The sequence below is a fragment of the Lissotriton helveticus genome, chromosome 8 (genome assembly GCF_964261635.1).
Source record: "Lissotriton helveticus chromosome 8, aLisHel1.1, whole genome shotgun sequence".
In the NCBI taxonomy this organism is placed as follows: Eukaryota; Metazoa; Chordata; class Amphibia; order Caudata; family Salamandridae; genus Lissotriton; species Lissotriton helveticus.
In genome coordinates, this window is record NC_136069.1 from 1,340,300,620 (window position 1) to 1,340,319,340 (window position 18,721).

General features: G+C 44.5%; 1 long non-coding RNA gene across 2 annotated transcripts in view; it reads right to left on the bottom strand.

Annotated features, from left to right (window-relative positions):
• Positions 1 to 18,721, bottom strand: part of LOC144771967 (uncharacterized) — a 244,850-nt gene that overhangs the window by 72,080 nt on the left and 154,049 nt on the right. The window lies entirely within an intron of this gene.

The following is an 18,721-nucleotide window of genomic DNA, read 5'->3' on the forward strand; positions in this document are numbered from 1 at the left end:
TAGTCTTATAACTAGTTACCTTTTGCCAGCAGTAACTCACTAAAGATATCCAGGTACTGCATGAACTGTCTCCCATCCACCATGAAGCTTTGTTGATAAAAACTGCCAGTATTGTAGGTTAGAACCTTTTTATAGTTGAGGCAATTAGGCAAAATAAACCTACCTCTACGGAAAAAATTATGTAGGTTTGTATGCAAATCATTATCCTGAAAACTTATGTGGGAAAGTCAAAGACAAAACGCGTGAACAAAATACTTGAAATGAAGCTCAGACATGAAAAATATCTGGTGACTCTTAGGGGTCAGAATCACTGAAAAGACAGTTGATGAAAACTATTATTATAACAGACCCACTGAACACCCCCAATAGCCATGGATTTTGGTTCCCTTTCATTTTGTAATTCACTTCTTTAGAGCAAAGCATCACAAATGTAAAAGTAAGGGTGTAATACATTGTAGAATAAATTAACTAACTGAGATCTGTGGCGTAACTTGATTGCCACAGGACTTAATGCAAAGATGGAAAATAGGCAGTCTATCCCCTGATTGGGTTATAAAATGACAATATAATTGAGCTTCAGTGGGCCTTACACAGCCCTGGATCCCGGGGCCACTACACTTGCTGCATAATTCATAACCACACCCCTTATTGCGATGCAATTATAAATGGTGCTGGAATGCTATTCCCGGTAATGCTGCCCCTGCCAGGTTCACGCAGCACAGCAATAAATGTGGTGGCAGCTTTTATACAGTGGCAGTACAGGGCTTCACAGCACGTGCACACCGAGGTTCCACAGTGACTATGGCTAACTTCAGCTAGTTTCAGTTCAAGTGCGAGCTGGTTAAAAAGTATGCTATGCACTTTTAATTTTCTCCACAACATCGCATAAAGTTTATCTTGAACTTTCTCAGCCTGCCTCCCCCACTCTAGCTCACCCATCAGTCCGTCCTCAACCACAAGTATCCAATGGAATTTGGAAATTACGATGTTCCATGGTGAAAGGCAGGCATGCACTGCCTCCATCACGCTACCCAAAAAAAAACAGCGTTGGTTTTGGCACTGTCGGTTATGGCATATTATTGGAATAATCAATGGCATCCCTAGTTAGCTGGCTTAGTTTAGCTACTAGTACTAAAGTTAGTTCGTTTACAATCACTTCTTAACTTCTAATCTTACAAGTGCTTAATTTGTGCCACTGCTGCCAGCCCCCACAAACTAGCGGAAGTAGCTGAACACATGCTAAAAACCAGAGGTCACGCAGTAGAAGACATCAGAAAGCAACGTCATCAAACTTGCATTCTAGAACACCGACTATTGGTTATTGACAGAAAGAAGGAGCGCGAGATTCACAGGAGGATTGTGGAAAAGTAAATTTTGCCATGTTCTGTGTCCCTACATGTCATCCATCATATGTTATGTGTGCATGATTAAATATGCATATGCATTCCCCATGTTCGATTAATGACGCAATTACAGTTGTGTCCACCTCTAATATGCCAGTTTCCAGTTCTCGTGAATACTACGAATATCAGGCCTATGTAAAGATACGTTGCCACGTTTCTCAGTGTACACATTATTCTATTATAAAGTCCCCGTTTCTAGGCCTCAAAAGGGCCTGGACACCAGATTCAGCTCCTGTCTCCTGCAACTTCGCTGAGGAGCGATACAGCCCCCACCTGTATCCTCGACCCTTCACTTACTTCCTACCTCGCAGTGCCCGGCCCAGCCTGGCTCAGTCTCTGAGTCTGCCAAGAATATGTTATGATTCCAGTTATCAGTTCAGTCCTCCTCCTCTGCATTCCTAAACTACTGAATCGCATCAATAGTTTCCGTCATTGTCTAGCCTTCACGTCTCCACCTTAGAGAAATACTGCATTTAATGGTCATTTAATATTCTTCATCACGCACTACATGTAGAATAATGCATGGTCCAGTCTTAGAATCAAGTTAGCCTTTCCTCTCCTAACTTCTAGTTTATATCAACATGTTCTCTAAACATCAGATACTAGATACTGTTTAGGTACATGTCGCCCCGACTCTCCAGACTTCAGTCTCTGCTCCTAGCACAGAGTTCATAGCCCCCAGCTTCTCCTAGTAACACGTCACTGATAGTTTGCGCGCACCATCAGGTTAGAGGTCCCGGCTCCTTAGGTAGCCCCCTCCAATGTTTCCGCCCCATTTCTGACATATTCTGTTACGTTTGCATCACATGTCTATGTATACGCCCAGTTACACCTACTTTCGCCCTTATCTTTCGCGACTGCTACGCGTCACGCCTTCTGCTCCACCCACTGCTACGCCTACTGCAATGTAATGCTATGTGTTTGCGTTATGTATATATGCTCATGTATTGTTATTAAAAGTCAGCGCGCTCATCCCAGATCCAGCCCCAGCAGCTGCTGGGCCCTGTCATCCTATTCCTATGCAGGTTGTCCTGTTCCTGTCCTTATGCTGTATTAAACCTGCAAAACTCCTACTACCTCGAATCTTGACTCTTATTTATTGAGCTATCTGTTATGATATATGTCTAGTCAAAAAGAGAGGTATTATTTATTTATTTACCACATAATGGCGCCCGAATAGGGACTTGCCCTTTCCCCACGCGTCGGTGAAGCCACGCCGACCCCCTGACCCTCTGCAGCCGTGACGGAACCATACCGTGCACATGCAGATATTTCTGCTTCAAGTATCCCTCAGGCCCACGGAGGAGACGGAGGAGGCGGTCCAGCATCCAAACGAGACGGTGGAGGAACGCGGCGAGTCCCGACCAGAGCCCAAGCCGAGAGTCCAAGGTCCGAGGTATCCGGAGGCCCACCCGTAACTGAAGTCCGAAGTTCGTCGTCCGTCGTCGTAGCAGTCCAGTCCGATCCGAGGCCTTCCGTTCTTGCTGCCCGGTGAGTACCATTACTGGGGTAGTATCTAGACAGGGTCAATCTAAATTGACTCTGGTCCGTGGGTTGGTGGTACACAGACTCACAAACGAAGTGTTCACCTAGGTGGATACGGGTCTTGATGCGTCCCTTTATGGGACCGGTATGTTCCGTACTGTTTCAGCAGTGCATCCAGTAACTCTAGTCTGTTCCGTTCTCGAGAATTTCTTGTGTTTCTGTTCTCAGTATTCCAGGTAATATTTTGTCCGAACTGTTATGTTATGATGTTGTTCAATGTATTTCCAATGTCGTGGTATGCCTGAATTGTTCTCCCAATTGTTATTGTTCCTCGTGTATTGTATTGTGTTCCGATTCAAGTTTACAATGTCTCTCTTTTCGAGATTACGTCAGCTAAAAACTAGAAAGGGTTTGTTAGAAGAAGCAGTTCCTGTTCCGCCGAGGGACAGTCCAGGTCATTTTATGTATCAGAAGCATGGCATAAGCGCCATATTGTATCTAGATTTATGGGTAGAGTATACCAAACAGTTAGAAGAAAAGTATAGATGGCCCGTATCGGGTACATGGGATGCCGAGTGCATCATGCGAGTAGAAGAAGCATTATGGAAAAAGAAAGCCAGACAATCACAGAAAGATGCCATCGAGTTATGGCGTAAAGAAGCTCATAAAAGAACCGAAAAAGAAATCAGAAAGTCAGAATTAAGTAGAGAATCCTTGGAACGAGCCCAAGAAAGGGAATTAATCGAGATTGGTGAACGAGTTAAAACTGAACAATCAGACAGACAGAGGCATGCCCTTGATAGGGGTATGTATCCTCTCTTTGCCGAGGGCTTGCCAAAAGCGACCCCAGAGGCATCCAGTAATTTCCCGCCACCATTAGTTCCGACCAAGCTACGTCACAAACAGACCGCAGCTGATATTTTTATTTCGTCCTATTTGGACGACACAGTCCCAGAATATGCAAATCCTGTTCGCGCTCCGCCAGTCCCTGTAAATCAGGCACTTCCCGCTCCTCCAGACACCGGAGTACCTGTTACGGTACCCCCGGTCCAGCCCGCCATACAAGTCCAGCCTACATTTCCATTTCCCACTCTGCCAGGACGAAGAGCCTCAGTAGACGACTCTAGTTTAGGGGCCGCAGGGGGAGGTACTCCTCAAACCCCGCCGCCACACAAGCGTCTAACGACAGCCGAATTACATGCACAAGCGTCCCAGCGTACGCCCAGACATCAGACTGTAGCAGAAATAAGAAAATCCCTTGCCGAATGCGGCTATGATCCAGTCCCAGGCGAGGATAATATGGTTTTATATTCATTCCGCGTAAGAAAGGTGGCCGAGTATCTAGTCACCTTACCGAATATGAAAGAAGATCTAGACAGAATATATCGTTTCATCCGTACAGGGGATGATCCAGAAAGCATTAGCGAGGCCATGTCTCAAAGGAAAGCCGAGATCCAGCTCATGATATTAAAGTTTCTGATCAATTGTCTAATAAGAGAACAAGATTACCCGTCTAAAGATCCGGCCGAAATGAAAACCCTGACAAGGTGGAGTGATAATATAGCCGAGGGTAAGCACAAGACCGTCGGTGCTATGGAAAGTATGTACAAGAAAATCCGTAGAGAAATAATAAAATTACACGAACAGCGTAAAGCAGCACAAGTAAGCGAGAAAGAAAGTAACTCTGATACTGAAGAGGTAGAGGACGAGAATCCCGCCAGAATAGCGTATGTAGGAAAATCTAGATTTCCAGATCGCCATTTACGCCTAGAACACAAGTCTATTTTTCATTCTCCAGCACCAGAACAAGGTTCCCTAGAACAAGTATTTCAAGCTACCGATCACATTTTGAAATCACAAATCGGTTACAGTGAGTTAAGTACCATGCATGAACAAGAACTAGCCCGATCAGCAGTCCGATGGATTACTGATTCTACCACTTTTCCAGACGAAATAGTGGCACAAATGTTTCTGAAAATGCCCCCAGCCGAGCAACGACTGGTGGGTATGTATATGATTCAGCACCTCATTACTTTGTATGAGGGTCAGCACTCTGATCCAGGTCCGTTACATGATGTCCTGAACGAGTTACTCCAGTATAGATGGAAAGGTCTAGGTACCGATTTAATTAGTGTCATTCTAGAACAGCGTCACAAATATAGAACGTTTTTGAACCCGCATTTTGTTCATGTCTCACCCCCAGAAAGTAAACCATTTTACATGGAAAGACAGAATCCGTTACGAGAAGTCCACCCAGTTAGAGGAACGGGTGGCGAACTAGAACGAGTGTTTGTTTACACTCCAATTACAAAGATGGAACTCCTCGAGATGAAGAAATTAATTCCCTGTCATGACAAAGATCCAGCAGGGTTCCATAGAGAACTAAAAGACATGCTCCGTATGGGAGAATACACATATCCAGATATAATTAAAATGTTAAAGGTTCTGCTGCCCGCAGGGGTGTATGAAAAGCTCAAGGAAAAAGAATGGGAGGTGGGAGAGAAAAAGATCGATTGGGCAGTTCTAGAAGCTGAAGACAAGGCACGAGTACCAGGTACCGGTCTTGGAGATAAATGTAAAGAATTACCAGAATTATTAATACAAGTTTTACCCAGATTATTGACAACTAGAAAAGAAGACTGGGATGCAATCTCAGCCTGTAAACAGAAACAAGACGAAGATATTAGTGATTTTTATTCTAGATTTGAAAAATGTTTCAGCATCAACAGTGGCCTCAAGACAAGTAGTGAGTCATACCCTCACCTTTTTGTTACTAAATTAGTCGAGAATTCAAGCCCACAAATTAAAAATCGAGTTCTGAAAGTCGAAAGTACCTGGCAAGCTAATACCCCGTCCCAGATGTTGCAGATGCTTCAATACCACCAGAACAGAATCAGAGAAGAACAGGAACACGAAAGAAAACGTATGAAAGATACGAAAATGAAAGTACTAGTTGCACAATCTGTCCCTCAAGACAGTCAGAAGAGGGGTCCGAATCAAGCCAGTCATCCTGCAGCTCCCGTTAAAGGGAACTGCAATTATTGTAAACAGCCAGGTCATTTTATAAATGAGTGTGCAGTTCTGAAACACAACATAGCTACTGGTAAGACTAAAGAAAGACCACGTCCGCCTAGACAAGAACAAGTTTCACAGATTCCTCAGCCACAGAATGCACCACAGACAGTTACAGCTCCGCAGCCTATCGCTGCAACACAGCATTTTACCTCGCAGATGTACCAGTATGCACAGTCTGAGTATCCAGAGTACCAGCAGTATTCATGAAACAGCCTAGAGAGGGAGGTAGGCTTGCCTCTCATCGAGATACCTGTAGATCAAGAAGGTCCCTATGTTCATAGTCAAGTATTAGGGAAAGACAGAAAGTTTTTGATTGATACAGGGGCAAGTAGGACCACAATTAGTCACGCCGAAGTTCCAGGGGCTCCGCTCTCAGGCTCAAGAAATGTTTCCCTTGGATTTTCAGGAAAACCTATCGTAAATGAGATTTCAAAGCCAGTTACTCTAGAAGTAGGTCCATTGTCCCGCACTACTGATCTGTTACTTACTAAGTCATGTCCAGAAAACCTATTAGGCATTAAGACACTGAAAGAGTTAGGTGCAGTTATATGCTGTTCCCCAGAGGGAATACGATTGTTCCTACGTGACTTTAAGGGTCACTATGTATTACGAGATTTTGATTCAAGACTGTCTAATGTTCCACAGCACTTATGGGCGCAAGGTCCAACTGATGTAGGTTACATGCAAATCACACCCTATCGTGTGACTCTCAAGCCAGGTGTAGTGTTACCACGAATCAGACAGTACAGATTGCCACCAGAGGCTGTAGCAGCCTTATCCAAAATTATTGACGAGCTTATTGCTCAAGGAGTGGTTGTAGAAACTGACTCCAATGTATGTAATTCTCCGATCATTCCAGTCATGAAACGTACTGATCCAAATGCACCCCCAGTATATCGATTAGTGATTGACCTACGAGAGCTTAATAAGTGTATTATTCCGCAGTACCCAGTTGTCCCAGACATCTCTTCCCTATTAACGGCCATTGATTCTGAAGCCACGTTCTTCACTGTCATAGACCTCAAGAACGCATTTTTCAGTGTTCCTATTCATCCAGACAGCCAGTTCCTTTTCGGATTCTGTTTAAATGGAAGGAGCTATATGTTCACACGCGCTCCTCAAGGTTTCACAGAAAGTCCTAGTATTTACAGTCAAGCACTCAAGAGACAACTAGACAACATTCACATGCCAACTGACACTGCCCTGCTCCAGTATGTCGATGATCTACTGATCACAGCCCGTTCTGAACGTGCTTGCGAGCGAGCATCCCTTACAGTCTTGTATTTCCTAGCCGAGATGGGGCACAAGGTGTCCCCTTCGAAGCTTCAATTCTGTGTCCAGCAAGTGGTCTACTTAGGACACTTACTGTCCAAGAGGGGTAGGCAGTTGACACCAGACCGTATCCAGTTAATAGCGAGTCTTCCTCAGCCCAAGACCCAGAAGGAGGTACGTGCTTTTATTGGCCTTACTTCTTACTGCAGACAATGGATTCCTCATTATGCATTTCTAGCCAAACCACTGATACAGTTAACGACACAGGAGGCAGCCGTATCGACTGTCCTCCCTTGGACATCTGAACATACACTTAGTTTCAATGAGTTAAAGAAAGCCCTATGCCAAGCTCCAGTTCTAGCGACACCGAACTACAGTAAGCCTTTTACACTTTTCGTCACTGAACGTGAAGGTACAGCATTATCTGTTCTCACACAAGATCAAGCAGGACAATACAAGCCTTGTGCTTATTTTTCGAGCACATTAGATCCTGTAGCCCAGGCTCTGCCTGCGTGCCTCAAGTCAGTTGCAGCCACAGCACTAGCTATCAGACAAAGTGATTCCATAGTCTTAGGACATACCTTGACAGTACAAGTTCCACATTCCGTGGAAGTTCTTTTAAACCGAACACAAACTCAGCACTTGACAATTGCACGTTTAACAGGTTATGAATTGACACTGTTCCAGCCACACATAGAAATCAGACGCTGCAACATTTTAAATCCTGCTACATTGTTACCATCAGTTACTTCAAATCCAGCCACACATGACTGTGTGGAAGTAGTTAACATTACGACAAAGCCAAGACAAGATCTGACAGATATTCCGTTACCAGATCCCGACCTGACACTTTATGTGGATGGTTCATGCCTAAGAACTAGTACAGGAGAACTAGTCGCCGCGTATGCAGTGACTACTGACACCGAAGTTATTGAAACACACCGTATTGACACCCTGTCCGCTCAAGCAGCAGAGCTAGTTGCTCTGACACAAGCCTGCATACACGCCAAGAACTTGAAAGTTAATGTTTACACAGATTCACGTTACGCATTTGGAGTTGTACACGACTTCGGAGTGCTTTGGCAGGAGAGAGGTTTCATGACTTCTCATGGAACCAAGATTCAGCATGGTCTCCTTATTCAAGCTCTGTTAGATGCCATACATTTACCGACATCTATCGCTATCATGAAGTGCAAAGCACATACGAAAGTTACTGACATTATTTCCCAAGGTAATGATCTAGCAGATCGCACAGCCAAGCTTACAGCACAGACTCCAGACATTCAAGTTAATCCGACACAGACACATACTCCAGATCCGACTACATGCATGACAGTTAAGGACCCTACACAAGATGTCATAGATATCCAGTTACATGCTACTCCCGAAGAAATCAAGAAATGGTCCGAACAAGGAGGGGTCCAGACAGATCAAGGATGGTTAACGAAGGGTAGAGCCACATGGTTTCTCCCCGACTCTATGGTTCAAGTCATTATTAATACCGCACATAGTCCAGCACATTTAGGAGAAAAAGCTATGTTAGACAGTATCCAGAACATTTGGTTCAACAAGCATTTACGAGCTGCAGCCAAGCAGAAAGTCCGTACCTGTATGATATGTTGTCAGTTTAATCCAGGTAAAAGTGTCCCGGTGGAACAAGGTGGATTCCAGCCCCCTGACCACCCTTTTGAAGTCCTCCAGATGGATTATATTCAGATGGAGCGATGTCGAGGTTTCAAGTATGTCCTTGTAGTTGTATGCGCTTTGTCCAGGTGGACAGAAGCATATCCAGTCCCAGATTACAAAGCCGCGACCACTGCTAAGCAGTTGGTTCGTGAGTTCTTCCCCCGTTATGGACTCCCTAGAGTCGTATATTCTGATAACGGCCAGCCATTCTCATCTGAACTCATGAAGCATGTTTCCCTTTTGTTAGGGTACCAGTGGAAGTTTCATTGTGTACGCCATCCTGAAGCAGCCGGTCTTGTAGAGAGACATAACCAGACTCTGAAAATCCGTATTGCAAAAGTGTGTAAAGAAAAAGGTGTGGACTGGCTAGTAGCTCTGCCAGTCGCTTTATTTTATATGCGCATGGTCGCACATTCCAGATCAGGTCTGTCCCCGTACGAGGTCGTTTTCGGCCGCCCCCCTAACATGTGGGGTACTCCTAGACCCCGAAGTATTACCGATGTTTCAAGTAATATGCTGACAGATTACCTAGCTTCCTTGATGTCTGCCCTCAACTCATGTCGTTCGCAGGTTGCCGCCGCATTTCCAGACAATACCGAGGTGGCACCGCATGAAATCGTTCCAGGATCCATGGTGATGGTCCGCAACTTTGACAGATCAAGTCCGCTGGAGCCTCGTTGGAAAGAGCCCCGACAGGTCCTCCTCACCACCCGTACAGCCGTGAAGTTGGAAGGACGCAAAGGCTGGGTGCACCTTTCTCATATTAAACTTTTTAATGGACTGAAACCCGTCTTAAAGAACATTTCCCAGGATTTGAAGGATTGCCAAAATATTGTTCTCAAGGACTGTCCCGCAAAAGACATTGCTACAACCCCTCCCCTGTTAGAGAAAACTCCGCAACAGGAGTACAAGCTAAAACTCCGGTCTAGTAAAATAAGTCAGTCAGTTTGATTGTCTAAGTCCTCCCCTAGGTGAAACGGTTAGACTGTTTCTGACATGTATAAAATAGACCCCCATAGTGAGAGAGTTAGTCAAAACTCAATCCGATGTATCGTTTTTCTATGTTCCATATTATTTCTCAGCATTATGATTTCCTGCACCAGTTATGCATTTTTCTTGTATTTCCCAGTTCTTCATGTAAATAAGTCTGCTAATGCTACAGTAGAGCACACGTTTAGTGATCTGCCTCCTCATGAACTCTCTTACCGCCTCGCCATGCGAAATAACTCATTCATCCGCATGTTACATTACTCACACCAGACCAGCAATGCCACTAATTGTTGGGTGTGTGGTCGACTCCCCCCTTTCCAGACACCGAAGGGAGTTCTGCCACTTTTTCCTTATCCATTTTCACATAATGGTTCGTGTGGAGCATGGTCCACGTTAACGTCATCCTCAACAGATATGTCTTTTCTTAACAGTACATGTTTTCCAGACAAACAAGGTCTTCCCCACCGAACAGGTTTAGATCTAGAAAATGAAGTGTATAATTTAGGTAATTATTCGTCGAATTTTATGGTCCTGAATGTTCAATCTGATACCACTCCAGACTTACCTGTTATTTCAGTACTACCAGTCAAAGGCGAATTATGTGTCCGAAATAAGGGTTCCATACACGTAGGACATAGTGATTGTACTACTATTGTCAAGTATAGTGACAGTGGGAAATCTATCTTCAAAGCTTCACGTCATTCTTATTTTATTTGTGGTCAAACCGCATATGTTCGTCTGCCCCTCGATTGGGAGGGAACCTGTTACATTGCCTTCCTGCTGCCACCTGTTTTTCTAGCCCCACCTGATTATCATAGAAACACACATCTAGTACACATTAGACATAGAAGGGAGTCCCCAATTGTCGATTATACTGAAACTGCTCTAGAACAGTATACAGATTTCAACAGAGGTTTCTTTTTCTTTATAGGACCTATCCAGAATAGTAAGCTAATCCGCAGGTTAACCAGAACCCTCGAAGCAGTAGTCAATGAGACTGCCTCTGCTCTAGGTAACTTAACCGAAGAGCAATCTGCTATGAGATTTGTCGTTTTACAGAATCGTCTCGTCCTTGACGTCATACTGGCCGATAGGGGCGGGGCCTGTAGAGTCATCGGATCTAGTTGCTGCATTTTCATTCCAAATAACGCGCCGTCTGTTTATTCAGCTATAACCAGACTCCATAAAATTGCCCATCTGTTACACCAAGATCCAGGCACCTGGACATGGTCCGGTTGGTTCTGGAATATAATTTCCGCATGGGGATGGAAAATATTGTCCTTTCTAGGTATTGCAGTAGCGATCATATTCAGCTGCTGCCTCTGCATACAATGTGGCCCTGCGATTTGCGGCATTTGTGCTACCTCTTGTATTCCTAGTCCCAAGCCCCGTTCTAAATCCCGTTCCAGGATAATTCGAGACGAGCAAATGATACTGTATGAAATGATAGATGGTATCATGAATATTGATGTTTCCTGATGGAAACGTAGTGACAAGGAGGGAATGTGGAAAAGTAAATTTTGCCATGTTCTGTGTCCCTACATGTCATCCATCATATGTTATGTGTGCATGATTAAATATGCATATGCATTCCCCATGTTCGATTAATGACGCAATTACAGTTGTGTCCACCTCTAATATGCCAGTTTCCAGTTCTCGTGAATACTACGAATATCAGGCCTATGTAAAGATACGTTGCCACGTTTCTCAGTGTACACATTATTCTATTATAAAGTCCCCGTTTCTAGGCCTCAAAAGGGCCTGGACACCAGATTCAGCTCCTGTCTCCTGCAACTTCGCTGAGGAGCGATACAGCCCCCACCTGTATCCTCGACCCTTCACTTACTTCCTACCTCGCAGTGCCCGGCCCAGCCTGGCTCAGTCTCTGAGTCTGCCAAGAATATGTTATGATTCCAGTTATCAGTTCAGTCCTCCTCCTCTGCATTCCTAAACTACTGAATCGCATCAATAGTTTCCGTCATTGTCTAGCCTTCACGTCTCCACCTTAGAGAAATACTGCATTTAATGGTCATTTAATATTCTTCATCACGCACTACATGTAGAATAATGCATGGTCCAGTCTTAGAATCAAGTTAGCCTTTCCTCTCCTAACTTCTAGTTTATATCAACATGTTCTCTAAACATCAGATACTAGATACTGTTTAGGTACATGTCGCCCCGACTCTCCAGACTTCAGTCTCTGCTCCTAGCACAGAGTTCATAGCCCCCAGCTTCTCCTAGTAACACGTCACTGCTAGTTTGCGCGCACCATCAGGTTAGAGGTCCCGGCTCCTTAGGTAGCCCCCTCCAATGTTTCCGCCCCATTTCTGACATATTCTGTTACGTTTGCATCACATGTCTATGTATACGCCCAGTTACACCTACTTTCGCCCTTATCTTTCGCGACTGCTACGCGTCACGCCTTCTGCTCCACCCACTGCTACGCCTACTGCAATGTAATGCTATGTGTTTGCGTTATGTATATATGCTCATGTATTGTTATTAAAAGTCAGCGCGCTCATCCCAGATCCAGCCCCAGCAGCTGCTGGGCCCTGTCATCCTATTCCTATGCAGGTTGTCCTGTTCCTGTCCTTATGCTGTATTAAACCTGCAAAACTCCTACTACCTCGAATCTTGACTCTTATTTATTGAGCTATCTGTTATGATATATGTCTAGTCAAAAAGAGAGGTATTATTTATTTATTTACCACAGGATCCCCTGTGGCAGCTCAGCATCATGTGACTTAATCTCTCCGGTGACCCACAGCACCTTGAAACATTAAAGGCTGATATTCTCACGCTTTACAAATAGAAATTTTTATTATAAGGATGCAGGACACGATAAAGAGAACTGTGTTTTTTCTGTACACTTGACGGTTTCTTTAACACCCTCGAACGTGCAGTCCAGCATTTTGCACTAAACCACAGTTTGAGCTGGACTAAGATGCTAAGGCCTTTGCACTTTGTAGACCCCTTTAATAACATGTGTCCCCCCCCCCTGGTTTCTGGCATTCGTGCTTTGTTTATCTGCCATCCTGCTTTCCAGCGAACCTGGCGCAGTTAGGCCTCTCTGGCATGGATGTGTAAATTCAGTTCCCTAGTGGCTGCGAAGTCCCTGGAAACCCCTTTTGTGCAGTCAATCAAAGGGGCCCCTGTCTTGCTGATGGTCCCTGCAAATTTGATAATATGGCAGAGTAAGTGCATTAGTGAGTGCCTGTGTGTATGTGTGCTTATGTGCCTGTGACCGTGAGTGCGTATGTGTGCATCATGCATGCACATGTGTGAAAGCATGTTTGCGTGTGGGTTTTCATTGCGGTGTGTGCGTGTATGTTTGTGCCTGTGTGTGCGCAGACATGACTGCCTGTGTGTTTCTTGTATTGCTTTGTGGTATGCACATAGGGCTTCCAACTCCTGACAAGGTCACGCCGCGCTTGTTAGACGTAGGTTGTCTTACCAGAGAAGTGTGGGGTGAGGTGTATGAAGTTTGGAGATGTGCAGGTAACGTGGTGCAGCGGCGTTGCTGCAGATAATCATGAAGTGCTGCGGAGAGGGTGAGAATGCACACATACACTTATGTAAATAAATCGTTTGTTTTTAAAAACTGTGAGGAATCCACTTACTGTTACTTGTGGTGGGCCGGCAGGCAGGGGCACACACTGGCTGCACTGTCTTGTGCCTCTGCTTTATGCTCGATTGATTAGGCCGCGGCGGCCTGGTGCTGCCTGCTTGCTACTAGACCGTCACCGTTAGTACTGTAGTACTACTGGCTGCCAGTTGATTGATGCCTGCACAGGCTGCCCAGGTCTGCCCTTAACGTCGTCCTCGGTTGGGTCGGGCCGGGGTGGGCTGACAACATCGACAATGACTCGTGGGGAGCTGCGGTGATTATGCTGGGGCGTGGCAACTGGTGGCAAAGTGTAAAGAATCTGCACGCGTGGCCGCGCGCACAGCCTCTGCCCTATCAGAACCTCCAGCACGACCCGCCGAAATAAACCTGTGTGTGTGTGTTTGTTCCGCGGCCCGCCCCCTGGCAAGTGGCAAACAGTCAGTCAACACTGCACTGACTGAACTAAGAAGGGGAGCGCGGGCCCGCGGCTGCCATGAGATATATATTTATTATTAATTTCAATATTGTCTTGGACTTGGGAAGGGCTGCAGGTTTAAGTGGTGAGTCGCAACACTAAACGCCGTGACACTCTGACTCACACTCGGCGGGATATGTGAAAAACTCATTGCGGGCCTGTGGCTGCACTGCGTACATTAAAGGTACATTTTAAAAAACATTAATGTGGACGTGCGCAGCAGATGCAAAGTCCCGGACCTGATAATTAAGTGCCGGTGCTAAGCACCGGAAAGCACCGGCACATGATTATAAAGCAAAGCAGAGCAGAGGTGAGGTGAGGCTGCAGCGTAACGGTGTCACCCCATGACATGGTGTCACCCGGTGCGGTCCGCACCCCCCGCACCCCCCTAGTGACGCCACTGAACCCATGCATTCAGTAAGATACGTTTAATCACTCACTTAAAGAGTCAGTCACACACCTACTAAATCATCCATTGAGACACTTATACACCCACTCATTCCTCATTACGCCTTTCCCTATATATATTAAACATATTTAAACTTTAGAGAAACACACAGTCAGTGGATGATGTCATCAGTGATGTCACTGACCATGTCATGAGTGATGTAATATGTGACGTCATTAGCTGTGCATTGCGGGGGCGCGAGTTATAGTTAGCTGAACTAACTATACCGGGGAATTTCCCTGGTTTTCTACGAGTGAAATGTCCAACTATAACGCCCCTGAAACCTATGTTTTTTTCAGTGAATATATATACATATATATATATCTATTTTCCAACAAAAGACTACGCACTCTGGAATATGAATATGATATTCAAGTTTAATTACACTTGTAACGCTCCACCAACGCGTTTCAAACTTGCAGGGCAAAGGCATCAATATGCATTGGTGGAGCGTTACAAGTGTAATTAACCTTTAATATAGGATTCCAGAATGCAGCGTCTTTTGTTGGAAATTAAATTCGGGGCTTGTATTCGGCCCTTACGTCTGCACCCGCTGTTGTGCGCGCAGCATCAAAGGTCCAGAGGAGCGCGGATTTTAGCAACAAGGTGCAACCTTTGAGCACAGGACTTTTGTTTTTCAAACCCACTGGGGTAACAATTTTATTTCTTCACTGGGCACTTCATGAGTCACTCACGGAAGCAACACTGTTCCAGCACTACGACGACCATCAGGCAGTTCCTGCTGCCACGCCCACTGAGGCAACCGTCACTTGCAGGTGCTGGTAATTGACTGTGTGAATGCCTTTTAAAGAAACCAGCCCGTGATGAAGTGCTCTGAGAAGCGCGAAATGCGTTGGGAAATGGAGAGTGAGGACACTGTTCTGGCTGTTTGGTTGCTGCTTTATCCAGAATAAATATCGCTACATTTATCCCCTGGCTGTGTGGCTAAATACAAACAAGGGCAACTTGTGTTGGAATATATATATATATATATATATATATATATATATATATATATATATATATATATATATATATATATATATACATACATACATATATATATACATATATATATATATATATGTATACTATATGTATACATTATTTACATAAAAGCTCTTCCATCCCTCCCATACCTACTTCCTCTGACTCATCACAAACCTTCTGACTACATCTCCAAAATTCTCCTCAGTCTTTCACCCCTCCTTTAGCCATGCCACCCAACTAACAAGCACAAGACCATCACTTAACAAAACAGCTCACTGCTTCCCCATTTCAAAACCACTCCTATCATTCTATCCCTACCCGAAACCCTACGAAAGACACAAGAAGTCAATAACATAATCCTAACACAACTAATGCACAAGAAAAAAACAAAACAAAGAATTGTACTAACCTATTAATTGCTAATCTTGGGCTCCTGAGTGGCGTACGACTCGATGCAGAAAGCACTACAGTACCTTGTTATGGGTTGTAAGTGCTATGTAAATACAAACACAATGTACAATTTACATGCAAGCTGCTGGGGCATGAATGAAAAGAAATATCTCCTCAGATTGGACTTATTTGGATGCAGAGTAGCACAGAATAAGCAGGCAAAATACTGTTACTAAGACTACCTGATATACTAAAGACCAATGGTTATCTACTAGGCAGAGCCAAACATTGGCAGCAAAGCCAGTGGCTGAAGAGGGCGGGTCCACTGCCCAGGTATATGTATGCTGTTCTGAACGGCTGAACTCGTATGTGAATGACACTCTGAGGAATAACTGAAGTGGGCCTATCCAAATCCCATTTTCTCTAATCAAGATTGTGTAAGAGTTTTGAAAAACACAAGGTTTCTTAAATAGCTAAAACAGTCTTTTGGCCAGACCTAAAACACAGAGAAATAGATAGAGCACAAGGAGCAGGAGCACAGGGGGTCTTTGGCTCACACGCATAAGACATATAGCACTGGACAAGAGCATCACAATCTTCCCAGAAAACCATGTACAAATGTGTGGTACTGCAATTCCAGCCAGTGCACGCTTCCTTCAAAGACATGGAGCAAATGTGGTGCTGCAAGGCCAGTGCAAGTTTCCTTCAAAGACATCAAAAAAGTGTGGCACCGAGAAACACCATTTAGCACCTCACTTAGGGCCAGATGTAGGTAAATCATATTTACCGACTCTTAAATACCGAATTTTACCGATTCGGTATTTAAGAGTCGGTAAATATGAAGGGGGGAGATGTAGGTATTTCCAGATGTGGAAATACCGAATAGTTAAAAATAGGTATTTACCGATTCGGTAAATACCGATTCGGTATTTCCTATTGATTCCTATGGGCTGTGAAGCCCATAGGAATCAATGGGAAATACAGATTCTGTAATTTCAGAATCGGTAAATACCGATTTTAGCAAGGGAGCAGGGGGTGTCACTTTGACACCCTCTGGCACCCCAAAAATTGACATGTGCACCATGTGGCACACAGACATGCCCTAAGGGCATGTCTGTGTGTCACATGGCATCGGTGTGCATGCACACATGTGCATGCACACCTGAATTCGGTATTTTAACACCCAATTGGATTGGGTGTTAAAATACCGAATTTGTAGGGCCTTTGGGACTCTGAAGAGTCCCACCTACATCTGAGATTTCCCGAATCGGTAAAAATACAGATTCGGTATTTTACAGAATCAGTAAATTTACCGATTCGATAAATTTACCGATTCTGTAAAAAAGTGCCCCTACATACCGAAAACCCATTTACCGGTCGGTAACGGCCGAAATCGGCCGTTACCGGTCGGTAAATGGCTCCTACATCTGGCCCTTAGAAACAATGAACATGCAGCATTTCAGATATGGTACAATTGTAAGGAACAGCACAGGTTAGCATTAGTGCAAGCTTGACTCATACGCATAGCAAGATTGCCACACACAACACAGGAACAGCACTAGGCAGGAATATGTGCTTCAATCAGACTCACAGAACACATACTGATCTGGTCAGAAACAATGCAAGCTTCCCTCACATGCACAGAACATAGACAGCATTTGCAGCAGCACACATTCCATGTGCAGCATTTGGCAACAGTGTAAATTCCCCTCACACGCAGCACAGGTACAAGATTGCCACCACCAGTGCAAGGTAGCATATTTTCACATACAAAACTGGTATCACGCTGGCAGCAGCATCTAAGCTTATTTCAAGCACAGAATACCCATAGTAAGGTATGGAGGTGGATGAGCCACTGAACGCTCAAGCCAGATGCTAGGCTGTGGTTCAGCTCGAGGTCCTCTTGAGCCCTCACGCCCAAGATGAGCTGAGCTGTTTTGTGGCTTCTGCCTGCCACCCACACTCTAACCTCATGCACCAAGAATGAAAGACAAAGCACTAAACTTTGCTGACAAACAAGAGCGAGAAAGGGATATCAAGTCTAGTGGCTGATTACACAATGTGAGACCAAAACACCTGGGATCAATACCGCCTTTGCCACTTGACCAAATTGTGTGATCCTAGGCAATTATTCTATTTTATCGTATCTCCTATTTTTTCATTACTGCATATGAGAAAAACTTTGAAATATGTGAGGATGTGTGCTGAACACAAATCTATCTTGTGTTTGACTTAATGGACGATAACTCAGAATTTTCCAAAGTGAACATGCGCACTGCTTAACCATTCAGTGCGTGTGGAATGAAGCCTTCACATTGCCCCCGCAGGTGCTTTAAGAGATTCTACAACTCAAAATCTGAATCCTGCTGCTCAGGGAATCGGATGGAACTGACAGCAAGCTTGCAGTGTTGTAAGAGCTCCTGTAGCTCTAATACGCAGTAGTCCTGGAACAATTTTCAGACTGGCAAAGCCAACAGGAGTTGGCTTTAATGTTCATGCAGTGCATGTAAACAGCATTTTATCAATGCTGTGTTTACATGCTTTGGCATTTTTAAGCACAGACGTTTACATGTCACACGTGAAAAAGAATGTTGTTTATCACGTTAAAGTCTGCCGTATTGACTGTACCATTGTTGGGATTAAGTAGCTCCAAAAAAGTTACTTTCTGTATAGAATGCATATAGAATATAAAAAATAGTCACGGATGAATTCCAATGGAATCCCTTCCTAGAAGGTGGAATGATACAGGAAATAGCCAATACCATAAGGTAAGAGGGTAGCACTCCTCGTGGTGCAGCTAAAGCGGACTCTTCGTATATTTCAAAGAATGTGTAACAATCCATCTTGCAGGCAGCTTCTCTACAAGGCAGACACATACAAAGAACCCGAATGTAAAATGG